The following is a 17,640-nucleotide window of genomic DNA, read 5'->3' as shown; positions in this document are numbered from 1 at the left end:
AATGCAGAGAGAAAAATAATTCCACGAGGAATATATACAGGCCTACATAGTAACAATAGCTTGGCTATATATATATATATATATACGGGAGTGTGCAAGGTGGTATTGAATGTGTCACCGTCTGTCACCTTGATTACTCACATTTCTCTCGACCTGTGCTCCTACGTTGTAAACTTTCATTCATAGGATAGCAACTCGTCAGGTGGGGATAGGGAACATTTTAGTGTCAATGACAGTCATCTAATATGTTGTAATAGAAATAAGGCCATGCAAAAACATAATAATCATCCTCCCTCATCTTAAATGGCACTGACCGCCACTGACAATTATAGGTTGAGGTAGTGACTAGGGCAACAGGATAGATAATTAACAGTATCAGCAGCATATGTGATGAGTCGAGAGTTCCTGCAATAGGGTCAAATGCAGATGGTTCGGGTAGCTATTAGCTTAACTATTTAGCAGGAAAGGGGGCAGGATCGGGGGAAGGAAAGGGGATACCTAGTCAGTTGCACAACTGAATGCATTCAACCGAAATGTGTCCTCCCGCATTTAACCCAACCCCTCTGAATCTGACCGGTGTGTGGTGCTTCCTTAATCAACGTCCTCGACGACCAGACTTTCCTCTGACACCGCCTGGTATAGAGGTCCTGAATGGCAGGAAGCTCGGCCCCGGTGATGTACTGGGCTGTACGCATTACTCTCGAATGCCTTGTGGTTGGATGCCAAGCAGTTTCCATACCAGGCGGTGATGCAACCAGTCAGGATGCTCTCAGTGGTGTAGCTGTATAACATTTTGAGGATCTGAGGACCCATGCCAAATCTTTTCACCCTCCTGAGGGGGAAGAGGCGTTGTCGTACTTTCTTCGCGACTGTGTTGGTGTCGTGCGTGGCCACGCAGTTGTGGGTGAGCAAGGAGTCCAGGAGGGGACTAAGCACGCACCCCTGAGGGGCCCCCGTGTTGAGGGTCAGCGTGGCGGGTGTGGTGTTGCCTACCCTTACCACCTGGGGGCGGCCCGTCAGGAAGTCCAGGGTTTAGGAGCAGAGGGAGGTGTTTAGTCCCCGGGTCCTGAGCTTAGTGATGGCCTTGTAGGGCATTATGGTGTTGAACACTGAGCTGTAGTCGATGAACATCATTCTTACATAGGTGTTCCTCTTGTCAGGGGCGGACTGAAACAATAATTCAGGCTGGGAGTTTGACTCTATCCCAGGCCACCCTGTTCACGCAAACCACCTGGACGCAAATGTTGTAGTCCAACCCTATTTGTTGATGTAACGGGTACAAAACGAGTTATACATTTGGCCACTATGTTCATCTGGGAAGAAAGTTATCCACATTACAAAATACAAACATTTGGGGCTGACCAACAAGTAGCCTCTCTGAACACTGAGTTTTCAAGGTAATGTATGGCTATGGGTGCACCCTCATAAACTCACTAGGAATACACCAATCACAGCACATACAAATGCACAAGGCTAGACACACAAAACTATTAGACTACACCTTTTTTAAAGAGAATGAGATATACAGAGTTAGCTCAAATGTTCAAATGATTATCTTTATATTCAAGCATCAAAAGTATCAAACATCTTCACACACATCCACTGAACTTGAACATAAACTACAACAATCGAAAAACAACTCTTCTACAACAACAAAATAAAATGTAGATTACAATGTTTACTCGCTGGTGTCCATAAATCGTGATCTCTTCATTCCCCCCCCCCCCCAGAACTGAATATTATTGAAGTAGTGCTGATACTAATGGCGCTAATGATCTTTGTCATTTCCTGTGATGTGTCACACAGGCTACTTACTGTGTTAGGTTCATACATGCATCATGGTTAGGTTACTGTAGCCTGTTTCTCTGTACAGTGGATGTGCACTTTCCCTAGTGTATGTGGCATGAGTCATGACCGAATGCCAGCAAGTCCATAGTTTAGGTTTACTAATTTTTGTTGTTGTATGTTTTACTAAGTGAAACATATTGCCTTCAGAGTCATATTATGATCGCTATGTTGCACTCATTGCTATCATATAATATGATATAATTCCTCCACGAAGACGTAAGACTGTGCAAACTGTTTAGCCTACCGGCCGTTGTGTCACTATTATTAGCTAGGCTACTTAGCTAGCCATGCTGTGTGTGTGTGTGTGTGTGTGTGTGTGTGTGTGTGTGTGTGTGTGTGTGTGTGTGTGTGTGTGTGTGTGTGTGTGTGTGTGTGTGTGTGTGTGTGTGTGTGTGTGTGTGTGTGTGTGTGTGTGTGTGGTTTAGCTGGTGTTTTTGACTAACCTGGTCCCTGAACATGTCACTTATTTAGCTGCGTCGGTGGCAAAGGGCCTTTCTCTTTGTTTTATTCTCTCTGCTCCACCTTTCCTTTTCTGACCGTCCATTTCGCCGTGCGACGCGTCCAAAATGTTATCCGTAGAGAAGCAGGTGGAGACGGTTGCTATGTGCGTCGCGGAGAGACCTGATGTCATTTTTTGGCGAGGGGACAATGTAGCGAAAGAGTGAGAGTTGCGCCTGATACATGGATTCTCCGTCAACTCATTCCTGCTTGCTATATTATCGCTGGTCAAGTTGACTATTCGGAGGCCAAAACGACCCTCGGGCCACCGGGAACTGTCCTGTTGCTCCCGGGGGCCAATCTACCATTGCCTCTTGCCCAGGTGGGAAAGGGCAGTGTGGAGTGCAATAGAGATTGCATCATCTGTGGATCTGTTGGGGCGGTATGCAAGTTGGAGTGGGTCTAGGGTTTCTGGGATAATGGTATTGATGTGAGCCATGACCAGCCTTTCAAAGCACTTCATGGCTACAGACTTGAGTGCTATGGGTCGGAAGTCCTTTAGGCAGGTTACCTTAGTGTTCTTGGGCACAGGGACTATGGTGGTCTGCTTGAAACATGTTGGTATTACAGACTCAGACAGGGAGAGGTTTGAAAATGTCAGTGAGTAGACTTGCCAGTTGGTCAGCGCATGCTCAGAATACACGTCCTGGTAATCTGTCTGGCCCTACGGCCTTGTGAATGTTGACCTGTTTAAAGGTCTTACTCACATCGGCTACGGAGAGTGTGATCACAGTACACGTCCTGGTAATCTGTCTGGCCCTGCGGCCTTGTGAATGTTGACCTGTTTAAAGGTCTTACTCACATCGGCTTTGGAGAGTGTGATCGCACAGTCGTCTGGAACAGCTGATGCTGTCATGCATGTATCACTGTTACTTTCTCTTGAAGCGAGCAAAGAAGTCATTTAGCTCATCTGGTAGGCTTGTGTCACTGGGCAGCTTGCTGCTGTGCTTCCCTTTGTAGTCTGTAATAGTTTGCAAGCCCCATCTGACGAGCGTCGGAGCCGGTGTAGTGATACCGATACCATGATACCATGATACCTCACATCTCAAAATAGGGCTACTTAATGTTAGATCCCTTACTTCAAAGGCAATTATAGTCAATGAACTAATCACTGATCATAATCTTGATGTGATTGGCCTGACTGAAACATGGCTTAAGCCTGATGAATTTACTGTTTTAAATGAGGCCTCACCTCCTGGCTACACTAGTGACCATATCCCCCGTGCATCCCGCAAAGGCGGAGGTGTTGCTAACATTTACGATATCAAATTTCAATTTACAAAAAAAAATGACGTTTTCGTCTTTTGAGCTTCTAGTCATGAAATCTATGCAGCCTACTCAATCACTTTTTATAGCTACTGTTTACAGGCCTCCTGGGCCATATACAGCGTTCCTCAATGAGTTCCCTGAATTCCTATCGGACCTTGTAGTCATAGCAGATAATATTCTAATCTTTGGTGACTTTAATATTCACATGGAAAAGTCCACAGACCCACTCCAAAAGGCTTTCGGAGCCATCATCGACTCAGTGGGTTTTGTCCAACATGTCTCTGGACCCACTCACTGTCACAGTCATACGCTGGACCTAGTTTTGTCCCATGGAATAAATGTTGTGGATCTTAATGTTTTTCCTCATAATCCTGGACTATCGGACCACCATGTTATTACGTTTGCAATTGCAACAAATAATCTGCTCAGACCCCAACCAAGGACCATCAAAAGTCGTGCTATAAATTCAGAGACAACACAAAAATTCCTTGATGCCCTTCCAGAATCCCTCTGCCTACCCAAGGACGCCAGAGGACAAAAATCATTTAACCACCTCACTGAGGATCTCAATTTAACCTTGTGTAATACCCTAGATGCAGTTGCACCCCTAAAAACTAAAAACATTTCTCATAAGAAACTAGCTCCCTGGTACACAGAAAATACCCAAGCTCTGAAGCAAGCTTCCAGAAATTTGGAACGGAAATGGCGCCACACCAAACTGGAAGTCTTCCGACTAGCTTGGAAAGACGGTACCGTGCAGTACCGAAGAGCCCTTACTGCTGCTCGATTATCCTATTTTTCTAACTTAATTGAGGAAAATAAGAACAATCCGAAATTCCTTTTTGATACTGTGGCAAAGCTAACTAAAAAGCAGCATTCCCCAAGAGAGGATGACTTTCACTTTAGCAGTGATAAATTCATGAACTTCTTTGAGGAAAAGATTATGATTATTAGAAAGCAAATTACGGACTCCTCTTTAAACCTGCGTATTCCTCCAAACCTCAGTTGTCCTGAGTCTGCACAACTCTGCCAGGACCTAGGATCAAGAGAGACGCTCAAGTGTTTTAGTACTATATCTCTTGACACAATGATGAAAATAATCATGGCCTCTAAACCTTCAAGCTGTATACTGGACCCTATTCCAACTAAACTACTGAAAGAGCTGCTTCCTGTGCTTGGCCCTCCTATGTTGAACATAATAAACGGCTCTCTATCCACTGGATGTGTACCAAACTCACTAAAAGTGGCAGTAATAAAGCCTCTCTTGAAAAAGCCAAACCTTGACCCAGAAAATATTTTAAAAACTATCGGCCTATATCGAATCTTCCATTCCTCTCAAAATTTTTAGAGAAGGCTGTTGCGCAGCAACTCACTGCCTTCCTGAAGACAAACAATGTATACTAAATGCTTCTGTCTGGTTTTAGACCCCATCATAGCACTGAGACGGCACTTGTGAAGGTGGTAAATTACATTTTAATGGCATCGGAACGAGGCTCTGCATCTGTCCTCGTGCTCCTAGACCTTAGTGCTGCTTTTGATACCATCGATCACCACATTCTTTTGGAGAGATTGGAAACCCAAATTGGTCTACACAGACATGTTCTGGCCTGGTTTAGATCTTATCTGTCGGAAAGATATCAGTTGGTCTCTGTGAATGGTTTGTCCTCTGACAAATCAACTGTAAATTTCGGTGTTCCTCAAGGTTCCGTTTTAGGACCACTATTGTTTTCACTATACATTTTACCTCTTGGGGATGTTATTCGAAAACATAATGTTAACTTTCACTGCTATGCGGATGACACACAGCTGTACATTTCAATGAAACATGGTGAAGCCCCAAAATTGCCCTCGCTAGAAGCATGTCTTTCAGACATAAGGAAGTGGATGGCTGCAAACTTTCTACTATTAAACTCGGACAAAACAGAGATGCTTGTTCTAGGTCCCAAGAAACAAAGAGATCTTCTGTTGAATCTGACAATGAATCTTAATGGTTGTACAGTCATCTCAAATAAAACTGTGAAGGACCTCAGCGTTACTCTGGACCCTGATCTCTCTTTTGAAGAACATATCAAGACCATTTCGAGGACAGCTTTTTTCCATCTACGTAATATTTCAAAAATCAGAAACTTTCTGTCCAAAAATGATGCAGAAAAATTCATCCATGCTTTTGTCACTTCTAGGTTAGACTACTGCAATGCTCAACTTTCCGGCTACCCGGATAAAGCACTAAATAACCTTCAGTTAGTGCTAATTACGGCTGCTAGAATCCTGACTAGAACCAAAAAATGTGATCGTATTACTCCAGTGCTAGCCTCTCTACACTGGCTTCCTGTCAAAGCAAGGGCTGATTTCAAGGTTTTACTGCTAACCTACAAAGCATTACATGGGCTTGCTCCTACCTACCTCTCTGATTTGGTCCTGCCGTACATACCTACACGTACGCTACGGTCACAAGACGCAGGCCTCCTAATTGTCCCTAGAATTTCTAAGCAAACAGCTGGAGGCAGGGCTTTCTCCTATAGAGCTCCATTTTTATGGAACGGTCTGCCTACCCATGTCAGAGACGCAAACTCGGTCTCAACCTTTAAGTCTTTACTGAAGACTCATCTCTTCAGTGGGTCATATGATTGAGTGTAGTCTGGCCCAGGAGTGGGAAGGTGAACGGAAAGGCTCTGGAGCAACGAACCGCCCTTGCTGTCTCTGCCTGGCCGGTTCCCCTCTTTCCACTGGGATTCTCTGCCTCTAATCCTATTACAGGGGCTGAGTCACTGGCCTACTGGGGCTCTCTCATGCCGTCCCTGCAGGGGGTGCGTCACCTGAGTGGGTTGATTCACTGTTGTGGTCATCCTGTCTGGGTTGGTTCCCCCCCCTTGGGTTGTGCCGTGACGGAGATCTTTGTGGGCTATACTCAGCCTTGTCTCAGGATGGTAAGTTGGTGGTTGAAGATATCCCTCTAGTGGTGTGGGGGCTGTGCTTTGGCAAAGTGGGTGGGGTTATATCCTTCCTGTTTGGCCCTGTCCGGGGGTGTCCTCGGATGGGGCCACAGTGTCTCCTGACCCCTCCTGTCTCAGCCTCCAGTATTTATGCTGCAGTAGTTTGTGTCGGTGGGCTAGGGTCAGTTTGTTATATCTGGAGTACTTCTCCTGTCCTATTCGGTGTCCTGTGTGAATCTAAGTGTGCGTTCTCTAATTCTCTCCTTCTTTCTTTCTCTCTCTCGGAGGACCTGAGCCCTAGGACCATGCCCCAGGACTACCTGACATGATGACTCCTTGCTGTCCCCAGTCCACCTGGCCATGCTGCTGCTCCAGTTTCAACTGTTCTGCCTTACTATTATTGGACCATGCTGGTCATTTATGAACATTTGAACATCTTGGCCATGTTCTGTTATAATCTCCACCCGGCACAGCCAGAAGAGGACTGGCCACCCCACATAGCCTGGTTCCTCTCTAGGTTTCTTCCTAGGTTTTGGCCTTTCTAGGGAGTTTTTCCTAGCCACCGTGCTTCTACACCTGCATTGCTTGCTGTTTGGGGTTTTAGGCTGGGTTTCTGTTCAGCACTTTGAGATATCAGCTGATGTACGAAGGGCTATATAAATACATTTGATTTGATTTGAGTACGATTCAAACTTAGTTCAGTATTGATGCTTTGTCCGTTTGATGGTTCGTTGGAGGGCATAGCAAGATTTTTTTTATAAGCTTCCGGGTTAGAGTCCCGCTCCTTGAAAGCGGCATCTCTACCCTTTAGCTCAGTGTGGAATGTTGCCTGTAATCGATGGCTTCTGGTTGGAGTATGTACGTACGGTCACTGTGGGGGGGACGTCATTGATACACTTTTTGATGAAGCCAGTGACTGATGTGGTGTACACCTCAATGCCATCGGAAGAATCCCAGAACATTTTCCAGTCTGTGCTAGCAAAACAGTCCTGTAGCTTAGTATCTGCTTCATCTGACCACTTTCTTATTGACCGAGTCACTGGTACTTCCTGCTTTAGTTGTTGCTTGTAAGCAGGAATCAGGAGGATAGAATGATGGTCAGATTGACCAAATGGAGGGCGAGGGAGAGCTTTGTACACGTCTCTGTGTGTGGAGTAAAGGTGGTACCTAGAGTTTTTTTCCCTCTGGTTACACATGTGACATGCTGATAGAAATGAGGTAAAAATGGATTAAAGTTTTCCTGCATTAAAGTCCCTGGCCACTAGGAGCGCCGCCTCTGGATGAGCGGTTTCCTGTTTTCTTATGGCCGTATACAGCTCATTGAGTGCGGTCTTAGTGCCAGCAACAGTTTGTGGTGGTATATAGACAGCTGCAAATAATACAGATAAACTCTCTTGGTAGATAGTGTGGTCTACAGCTTACCATAAGATACTCTACCTCAGGCGAGCAAAACCTTGAGACTTCCTCAGATTCCGTGCGCCAGCTGTTGTTTTCAAATATACAGTACATAGACCGTTGCCCCTTGTCTTACCAGATGCCGTTGTTTTATCCAATAATAATAATAATAATATAATATATGCCATTTAGCAGACGCTTTTATCCAAAGCGACTTACAGTCATGTGTGCATACATTCTACGTATGGGTGGTCCCGGGGATTGAACCCACTACCCTGGCGTTACAAGCGCCATGCTCTACCAACTGAGCTACAGAAGGACCAGCCGAAAAAGCGTACAACCCACCAGCTGTATGTTATTCATGTCGTCGTTCAGCCACGACTCGGTGAAACATAAGATATTACAGTTTTTAATGTCCCGTTGGTAGGATATAGGTGATCGTAGTGTAGTCTATTTTAGTATCCATTGATTGTACGTTGGCTAATAGGAACGATGTTATTGGGAGATTACCCACTCGCTGTCGGATCCTTAGAAGGCACCCAGACCTTTGTCCCCGATACCTCTGTCTCTTTCTCCTGTGAATGACGGGGATGAGGGCCTTGTCGGGCGTCTGAAGTAAATCCTTCCCCTCTGTCTCTTTCTCCTGTGAATGACGGGGATGTGGGCCTTGTCGGGCGGCTGAAGTAAATCCTTCCCGTCCGACTCGTTGAATAAAAAGTTTTCCTCCAGTACGGGGTGAGTAATCACTGTCCTGATATCTAGAAGCTCTTTTCGGTCATGAGACACAGTGGCAGAAACATTATGTACAAAATAAGTTACAAATAACGTGAAAAAACACACAATTTGTTACGGGATCATAAAAACTGCCTATATTGCTAGATACACTTTCCACAGCTTTTACTAGATTCAGTGCTACTGCCAGAACCTCTGGTGGCTCAAAATAAGTTACAAATAACGTGAAGAAAAAAAACACACACGAAAGCACAATTGGTTTGGGGATCGTAAAACGGCAGCCATCTCCTCCGTCGTCATTATTATGAGCCACTCATTGTTTTACTTTTACATGACTAGTAGAGATGCAGTAGTGTGTCCCACATGGCACTGGCACACCCTGACCATAGTTTGCTTTGTATGTTTCTATGTTTTGTTTAGTCAGGGTGTGATCTGAGTGGGCATTCTATGTTAGATGTCTTGTTTGTCTGTTTCTGTGTTTGGGCCTGATATGGTTCTCAATCAGAGGCAGGTGTTAGTCTTGTCTCTGATTGGGAGCCATATTTTACCGAGGTTAGCTAGCCAGCTATTTGTCGTCCTTAACGTAGGTGACTCTGCTAGCTAGCCAACAGCTAGCCGACGTCTACCGAATAGACTCACAACCCGGTCGCATTCACAGGTAGTATCACATTTTCATTTCATTTCATTACAGTACAACGGTTTGATTTGTTTGATCGTAGCTAGCTACATAGCTAGCTACATAGCCGTCTTTGTATCAAAGATAATTGTGTAGTCTAGAGCGATTTTCTAGGTTCGCTAGCCAGCTATTGTCGTTCTTTTAACGCAACGTAACGTAAACAACACTGCTAGCTAGCCAGCTAGCCCCCGAATAGCAACACTGCAGAAACTATTTCACTCAACGGAACGACTTGATTAGTGTAGTGTCAACAACGCACCCACTGCCAGCTGGCCTACTTCAGCAGTACTGTATCATTTTAATCATTTTAGTCAATAAGATTCTTGCTACGTAGCTTAACTTTCTGAACATTCGAGACGTGTAGTCCACTTGTCATTCCAATCTCCTTTGCATTAGCGTAGCCTCTTCTGTAGCCTGTCAACTATGTGTCTGTTTATCCCTGTTCTCTCCTCTCTGCACAGACCATACAAACGCTCCACACCGCGTGGCCGCGGCCACCCTACTCTGGTGGTCCCAGCGCGCACGACCCACGTGGAGTTCCAGGTCTCCGGTAGCCTCTGGAACTGCCAATCTGCGGTCAACAAGGCAGAGTTCATCTCAGCCTATGCCTCCCTCCAGTCCCTCGACTTCTTGGCACTGACGGAAACATGGATCACCACAGACAACACTGCTACTCCTACTGCTCTCTCTTCGTCCGCCCACGTGTTCTCGCACACCCCGAGAGCGTCTGGTCAGCGGGGTGGTGGCACCGGGATCCTCATCTCTCCCAAGTGGTCATTCTCTCTTTCTCCCCTTACCCATCTGTCTATCGCCTCCTTTGAATTCCATGCTGTCACAGTTACTAGCCCTTTCAAGCTTAACATCCTTATCATTTATCGCCCTCCAGGTTCCCTCGGAGAGTTCATCAATGAGCTTGATGCCTTGATAAGCTCCTTTCCTGAGGACGGCTCACCTCTCACAGTTCTGGGCGACTTTAACCTCCCCACGTCTACCTTTGACTCTTTCCTCTCTGCCTCCTTCTTTCCACTCCTCTCCTCTTTTGATCTCACCCTCTCACCTTCCCCCCTACTCACAAGGCAGGCAATACGCTCGACCTCATCTTTACTAGATGCTGTTCTTCCACTAACCTCATTGCAACTCCCCTCCAAGTCTCCGACCACTGCCTTGTATCCTTTTCCCTCTCGCTCTCATCCAACACCTCCCACACTGCCCCTACTCGGATGGTATCGCGCCGTCCCAACCTTCGCTCTCTCTCCCCCGCTACTCTCTTCTCTTCCATCCTATCATCTCTTCCCTCCGCTCAAACCTTCTCCCACCTATCTCCTGATTCTGCCTCCTCAACCCTCCTCTCCTCCCTCTCTGCATCCCTTGACTCTCTATGTCCCCTATCCTCCAGGCCGGCTCGGTCCTCCCCTCCCGCTCCTTGGCTCGATGACTCATTGCGAGCTCACAGAACAGGGCTCCGGGCAGCCGAGCGGAAATGGAGGAAAACTCTCGTCCATGCGGACCTGGCATCCTTTCACTCCCTCCTCTCTACATTTTCCTCCTCTGTCTCTGCTGCTAAAGCCACTTTCTACCACGCTAAATTCCAAGCATCTGCCTCTAACCCTAGGAAGCTCTTTGCCACCTTCTCCTCCCTCCTGAATCCTCCTCCCCCTCCCCCCCCCTCCCTCTCTGCAGATGACTTCGTCAACCATTTTGAAAAGAAGGTCGACGACATCCGATCCTCGTTTGCTAAGTCAAACGACACCGCTGGTTCTGCTCACACTGCCCTACCCTGTGCTCTGACCTCTTTCTCCCCTCTCTCTCCAGATGAAATCTCGCGTCTTGTGACGGCCGGCCGCCAACAACCTGCCCGCTTGACCCTATCCCCTCCTCTCTTCTCCAGACCATTTCCGGAGACCTTCTCCCTTACCTCACCTCGCTCATCAACTCATCCCTGACCGCTGGCTACGTCCCTTCCGTCTTCAAGAGAGCGAGAGTTGCACCCCTTCTGAAAAAACCTACACTCGATCCCTCCGATGTCAACAATTACAGACCAGTATCCCTTCTTTCTTTTCTCTCAAAACTCTTGAACGTGCCGTCCTTGGCCAGCTCTCCCGCTATCTCTCTCTGAATGACCTTCTTGATCCAAATCAGTCAGGTTTCAAGACTAGTCATTCAACTGAGACTGCTCTCCTCTGTATCACGGAGGTGCTCCGCACTGCTAAAGCTAACTCTCTCTCCTCTGCTCTCATCCTTCTAGATCTATCGGCTGCCTTCGATACTGTGAACCATCAGATCCTCCTCTCCACCCTCTCCGAGTTGGGCATCTCCGGCGCGGCCCACGCTTGGATTGCGTCCTACCTGACAGGTCGCTCCTACCAGGTGGCGTGGCGAGAATCTGTCTCCTCACCACGCGCTCTCACCACTGGTGTCCCCCAGGGCTCTGTTCTTGGCCCTCTCCTATTCTCGCTATACACCAAGTCACTTGGCTCTGTCATAACCTCACATGGTCTCTCTTATCATTGCTATGCAGACGACACACAATTAATCTTCTCCTTTCCCCCTTCTGATGACAAGGTGGCGAATCGCATCTCTGCATGTCTGGCAGACATATCAGTGTGGATGACGGATCACCACCTCAAGCTGAACCTCGGCAAGACGGAGCTGCTCTTCCTCCCGGGGAAGGACTGCCCGTTCCATGATCTCGCCATCACGGTTGACAACTCCATTGTGTCCTCCTCCCAGAGCGCCAAGAACCTTGGCGTGATCCTGGACAACACCCTGTCGTTCTCAACCAACATCAAGGCGGTGGCCCGTTCCTGTAGGTTCATGCTCTACAACATCCGCAGAGTACGACCCTGCCTCACACAGGAAGCGGAGCAGGTCCTAATCCAGGCACTTGTCATCTCCCGTCTGGATTACTGCAACTCGCTGTTGGCTGGGCTCCCTGCCTGTGCCATTAAACCCCTTCAACTCATCCAGAACGCCGCAGCCCGTCTGGTGTTCAACCTTCCCAAGTTCTCTCACGTCACCCCACTCCTCCGTTCTCTCCACTGGCTTCCAGTTGAAGCTCGCATCCGCTACAAGACCATGGTGCTTGCCTACGGAGCTGTGAGGGGAACGGCACCTCAGTACCTCCAGGCTCTGATCAGGCCCTACACCCAAACAAGGGCACTGCGTTCATCCACCTCTGGCCTGCTCGCCTCCCTACCACTGAGGAAGTACAGCTCCCGCTCAGCCCAGTCAAAACTGTTCGCTGCCCTGGCCCCCCAATGGTGGAACAAACTCCCTCACGACGCCAGGACAGCGGAGTCAATCACCACCTTCCGGAGACACCTGAAACCCCACCTCTTTAAGGAATACCTAGGATAGGATAAGTAATCCCTCTCACCCCCCCCTTAAGTTTTAGATGCACTATTGTAAAGTGACTGTTCCACTGGATGTCATAAGGTGAATGCACCAATTTGTAAGTCGCTCTGGATAAGAGCGTCTGCTAAATGACTTAAATGTAATGTAAATGTAGGTAGCCTGTTTTGTGTTGTGTTTTGTGGGTGATTGTTCCTGTCTCTGTGTTTGTTACACCAGATAGGGCTGTTTTGGGTTGTTCACATTTCTTGTTTTGTATATTGTTCTATTTTCATCTTTATTAAAGATGTATCACAATAACCAAGCTGCGTTTTGGTCTGCCTCTCCTTCAACAGAAGAAAGCCGTGACAGGCACCTTATTCCCATAGGGCCCTGGTCAAAAAGTAGTGCACTATAAAGGGAATAGGGTGCCATAGGGCCCTGGTCAAAAAGTAGTGCACTATAAAAAGGGAATAGGGTGCCATAGGGCCCTGGTCAAAAAGTAGTGCACTATAAAAAGGGAATAGGGTGCCATAGGGCCCTGGTCAAAAAGTAGTGCACTATAAAAAGGGAATAGGGTGCCATAGGGCCCTGGTCAAAAAGTAGTGCACTATAAAAAGGGAATAGGGTGCCATAGGGCCCTGGTCAAAAAATAGTGCACTATAAAGGGAATAGGGAGCCATAGGGCCCTGGTCAAAAGTAGTGCACTATAAAGGGAATAGGGAGCCATAGGGCCCTGGTCAAAAGTAGTGCACTATAAAGGAAATAGGGTGCCATTTGGGATGAAACCTCAGTGTAACGCAACAATACTAACATTGTCAACTCTTCAGACTTGATAGTGATCATATTCTGGATCAGTCTGACTGCTTTTGTGTCATTTTGACTTTCATTTCCCGCTCAGTCAGTCTACCCAAGTAAGTCCTTTCAGTCTCATTCCATCAAGTTCCTCAATATTGTGTGTTTCAGGTTATGTTTTACAGACAGATGAGCATGTATGATGCTTTGCCTGGAATCTGAAAGGGGGATAACTGATCAAGCTAATTGTTGGGACTCACTGATGGGAAAATAGTGATTCCCACTTGCATTTGTTTAATGCTATTTATTTTATTTTCTGTGCAGAGCTCAGTTCCAAAAAGTTCAAGATATCATGAAGGAATTCTGCCTGATCTGTGATCTGATGGAGAATACTTGATTGATCCGTTTTCTGCTTTATCCCAACCCCTCTGAAAGACACACACACACACACACACACACACACACACACACACACACACACACACACACACACACACACACACACACACACACACACACACACACACACACACACACACACACAACGGCAGGATATGGCATTTGGGACAGTGATGTGGATGGATGAAGTTGTGACTTAAACTCTTCAGAACTATTATAACCAGCTGTATGTATCATTGGCTACCAGCTGTATGTAACAGTGACAACCAGCTGTATGTAACAGTGACAACCAGCTGTATGTAACAGTGACAACCAGCTGTATGTAACAGTGACAACCAGCTGTATGTAACATTGACAACCAGCTGTATGTAACAGTGACAACCAGCTGTATGTAACAGTGACAACCAGCTGTATGTATCATTGGCTACCAGCTGTATGTATCATTGGCAACCAGCTGTATGTAACAGTGACAACCAGCTGTATGTAACAGTGACAACCAGCTGTATGTAACAGTGACAACCAGCTGTATGTATCATTGGCAACCAGCTGTATGTATCATTGGCAACCAGCTGTATGTAACATTGGCTACCAGCTGTATGTATCATTGGCTACCAGCTGTATGTATCATTGGCTACCAGCTGTATGTATCATTGACAACCAGCTGTATGTATCATTGACAACCAGCTGTATGTATCATTGGCTACCAGCTGTATGTATCATTGACAACCAGCTGTATGTATCATTGACAACCAGCTGTATGTATCATTGACAACCAGCTGTATGTATCATTGGCTACCAGCTGTATGTATCATTGGCTCCCAGCTGTATGTATCATTGACAACCAGCTGTATGTATCATTGACAACCAGCTGTATGTATCATTGGCTCCCAGCTGTATGTAACAGTGACAAACAGCTGTATGTATCATTGGCTACCAGCTGTATGTATCATTGGCTCCCAGCTGTATGTAACAGTGACAACCAGCTGTATGTATCATTGACAACCAGCTGTATGTATCATTGACAACCAGCTGTATGTATCATTGGCAACCAGCTGTATGTAACAGTGACAACCAGCTGTATGTAACAGTGACAACCAGCTGTATGTATCATTGGCTACCAGCTGTATGTAACAGTGACAACACATTTTACAACATTCAGAAGAACAATAATGAGGTCTCCATCTTACAAGTGAACCCTGTTTTCCAAAGTATGCACACTTGGCTGTAGAACCACACAGGTCTGACATAAGTTAATTATTTACATGGAAGTCAATATTGCATGTATTGCATAACTCAACTCTGAATCTGTCCATAAAAATGTCTGGGGGGGGGGGCTCCTTTTCCACTGTCACACCAGTGTTACACTTCAGCAATAAGGCCCAAGGAAGTGTTGTATATGGCCAATATGTATTTTATTGTATTTTTTATTTTACCTTTATTTAACTAGGCAAGCCAGTTAAAAACAAATTCTTATTTTCAATGACGGCCTAGGAACAGTGGGATAACTGCCTGTTCAGGGGCAGAACGACAGATTTGTACCTTGTCAGCTCGGGGATTTGAACCTGGAACCTTCCAGTTCCAACGCTCTAACCACTAGGCTACCCTGCCACCCCATGGCTAAGGGCTGTTCTTTTTGCACGACACAACACGGAGTGCCCAGATACAGCCGTTAGCCATGGTATATTGGCCATATATCACAAACCCCCGAGGTAGCTATTATAAACTGGTTATCAACACACTACATATACACAAGTATGTGGACAAGAACTGTTCGTCAGGAGCTTCATGAAATGGGTTTCCATGGCCGAGCAGCCACACACAAGCCTGAGATCACCATGCGCAATGCCAAGCGTCGGCTGGAGTGGTGTAAAGCTCGTCGCCACTGGACTCTGGAGCAGTGGAAAGATATTCTCTGGAGTGATGAATCACACTTCACCATCTGGCAGTCCGACAGACAAATCTGGGTTTGGCGGATGCCAGGAGAACGCTACCTGCCCCAATGCATAGTGCCAACCGCAAAGTTTTGTGGAGTTGGAATAATGGTCTGGGGCTGTTTTTCATGGTTCGGGCTAGGCCTCTTAGTTCCACTGAAGGGAAATCTTAATGCTACAGCATACAATGACATTCTAGAGGATTCTGTGCTTCCACCTTTAGGGAAGGCCCTTTCCTGTTTCAGCATGACAATGCCCCAGTGCACAAAGCGAGATCCATACAGAAATGGTTTGTCAAAATCGGTGTGGAAGAACTTGACTGGCCTGCAACGAGCCCTGACCTCAAACCGATCAAACACATTTGGGATTAATTGGAACGCCGACTGCACGCCAGGCCTAATCGCCCAACATCAGTACCTGACCTCACTAATGCTCTTGTGGCTGAATGGAAGCAAGTCCCCGCAGCAAAGTTCCAACATCTAGTGGAAAGCCTTCCCAGAAGAGTGGAGACTGTTATAGCAGCAATGTTCCAACATCTAGTGGAAAGCCTTCCCAGAAGAGTGGAGGCTGTTATAGCAGCAATGTTCCCACATCTAGTGGAAAGCCTTCCCAGAAGAGTGGAGGCTGTTATAGCAGCAATGTTCCAACATCTAGTGGAAAGCCTTCCCAGAAGAGTGGACTGTTATAGCTGTTCCAACATCTAGTGGAAAGCCTTATAGCAGCAATGTTCCAACATCTAGTGGAAAGCCATCCCAGAAGAGTGGAGGCTGTTATAGCAGCAATGTTCCAACATCTAGTGCAAAGCCTTCCCAGAAGAGTGGAGGCTGTTATAGCAGCAATGTTCCAACATCTAGTGGAAAGCCTTCCCAGAAGAGTGGAGGCTGTTATAGCAGCAATGTTCCAACATCTAGTGGAAAGCCATCCCAGAAGAGTGGAGGCTGTTATACTAGCAAAGGGGGGACCAACTCCATATTAATGCCCATGATTTTGGAATTAGATGTTTGACGAGCAGATGTCCACATACTTTTGATCATATAGTGTAATTATGTTTCGTCATACTCATGGTATATGGTCTGATATACTACGGCTGTCAGCCAATCAGCATTCAGGTTTCGACCACCCAGTTTATAATAGTGGATACACCCTCATGTTATACTATTTTTAGTTATTTTTTAATGAACCTTTATTTAACTAGGCAAGTTGGTTAAGAACAAATTCTTATTTACAATGACGGCCTACCAAAAGGCAAAAAGCCTCCTGCGGAGACGGGGGCCTGGGATTATTATTATTTTTTTTAAATGACAAAATATAGAACAAAAACACACATCACGACAAGAGAGACAACACAACACTACATAAAGAGAGGCCTAAGACAACAACATAGCATGACAACAACGCATGACAACACAGAATGGTAGCAACACAACTTGACAACAACATGGTAGCAACACAACTTGGCAGCAGCATAACATGGTAAAAGTACAAAACATGGCACAAACAGTATTAAGTACAGACAACAGCACAAAGGGCAAGAAGATAGAGACAACAATACACAACGTGAAGCAGCCACAACTGTCAGTAAGAGTGTCCATGATTGAGTCTTTGAATGAAGAGATTGAGATAAAACTGTCCAGTTTGAGTGTTTGTTGCACCTCGTTACAGTCGCTAGCTGCAGCGAACTGAAAAGAAGAGCGACCCAGGGATGTGTGTGCTTTAGGGACCTTTAACAGAATGTGACTGGCAGAACGGGTGTTGTATGTGGAGGATGAGGGCTGCAGTAGATATCTCAGATAGGGGGGGAGCGAGGCCTAAGAGGGTTTTATAAATGAGCATT

This window comes from Oncorhynchus gorbuscha, linkage group LG13 (genome assembly GCF_021184085.1).
Source record: "Oncorhynchus gorbuscha isolate QuinsamMale2020 ecotype Even-year linkage group LG13, OgorEven_v1.0, whole genome shotgun sequence".
In the NCBI taxonomy this organism is placed as follows: domain Eukaryota; kingdom Metazoa; phylum Chordata; class Actinopteri; order Salmoniformes; family Salmonidae; genus Oncorhynchus; species Oncorhynchus gorbuscha.
The sequence above is the reverse complement of the archived record's forward strand: the minus strand, read 5'-3'. Positions refer to the sequence as shown.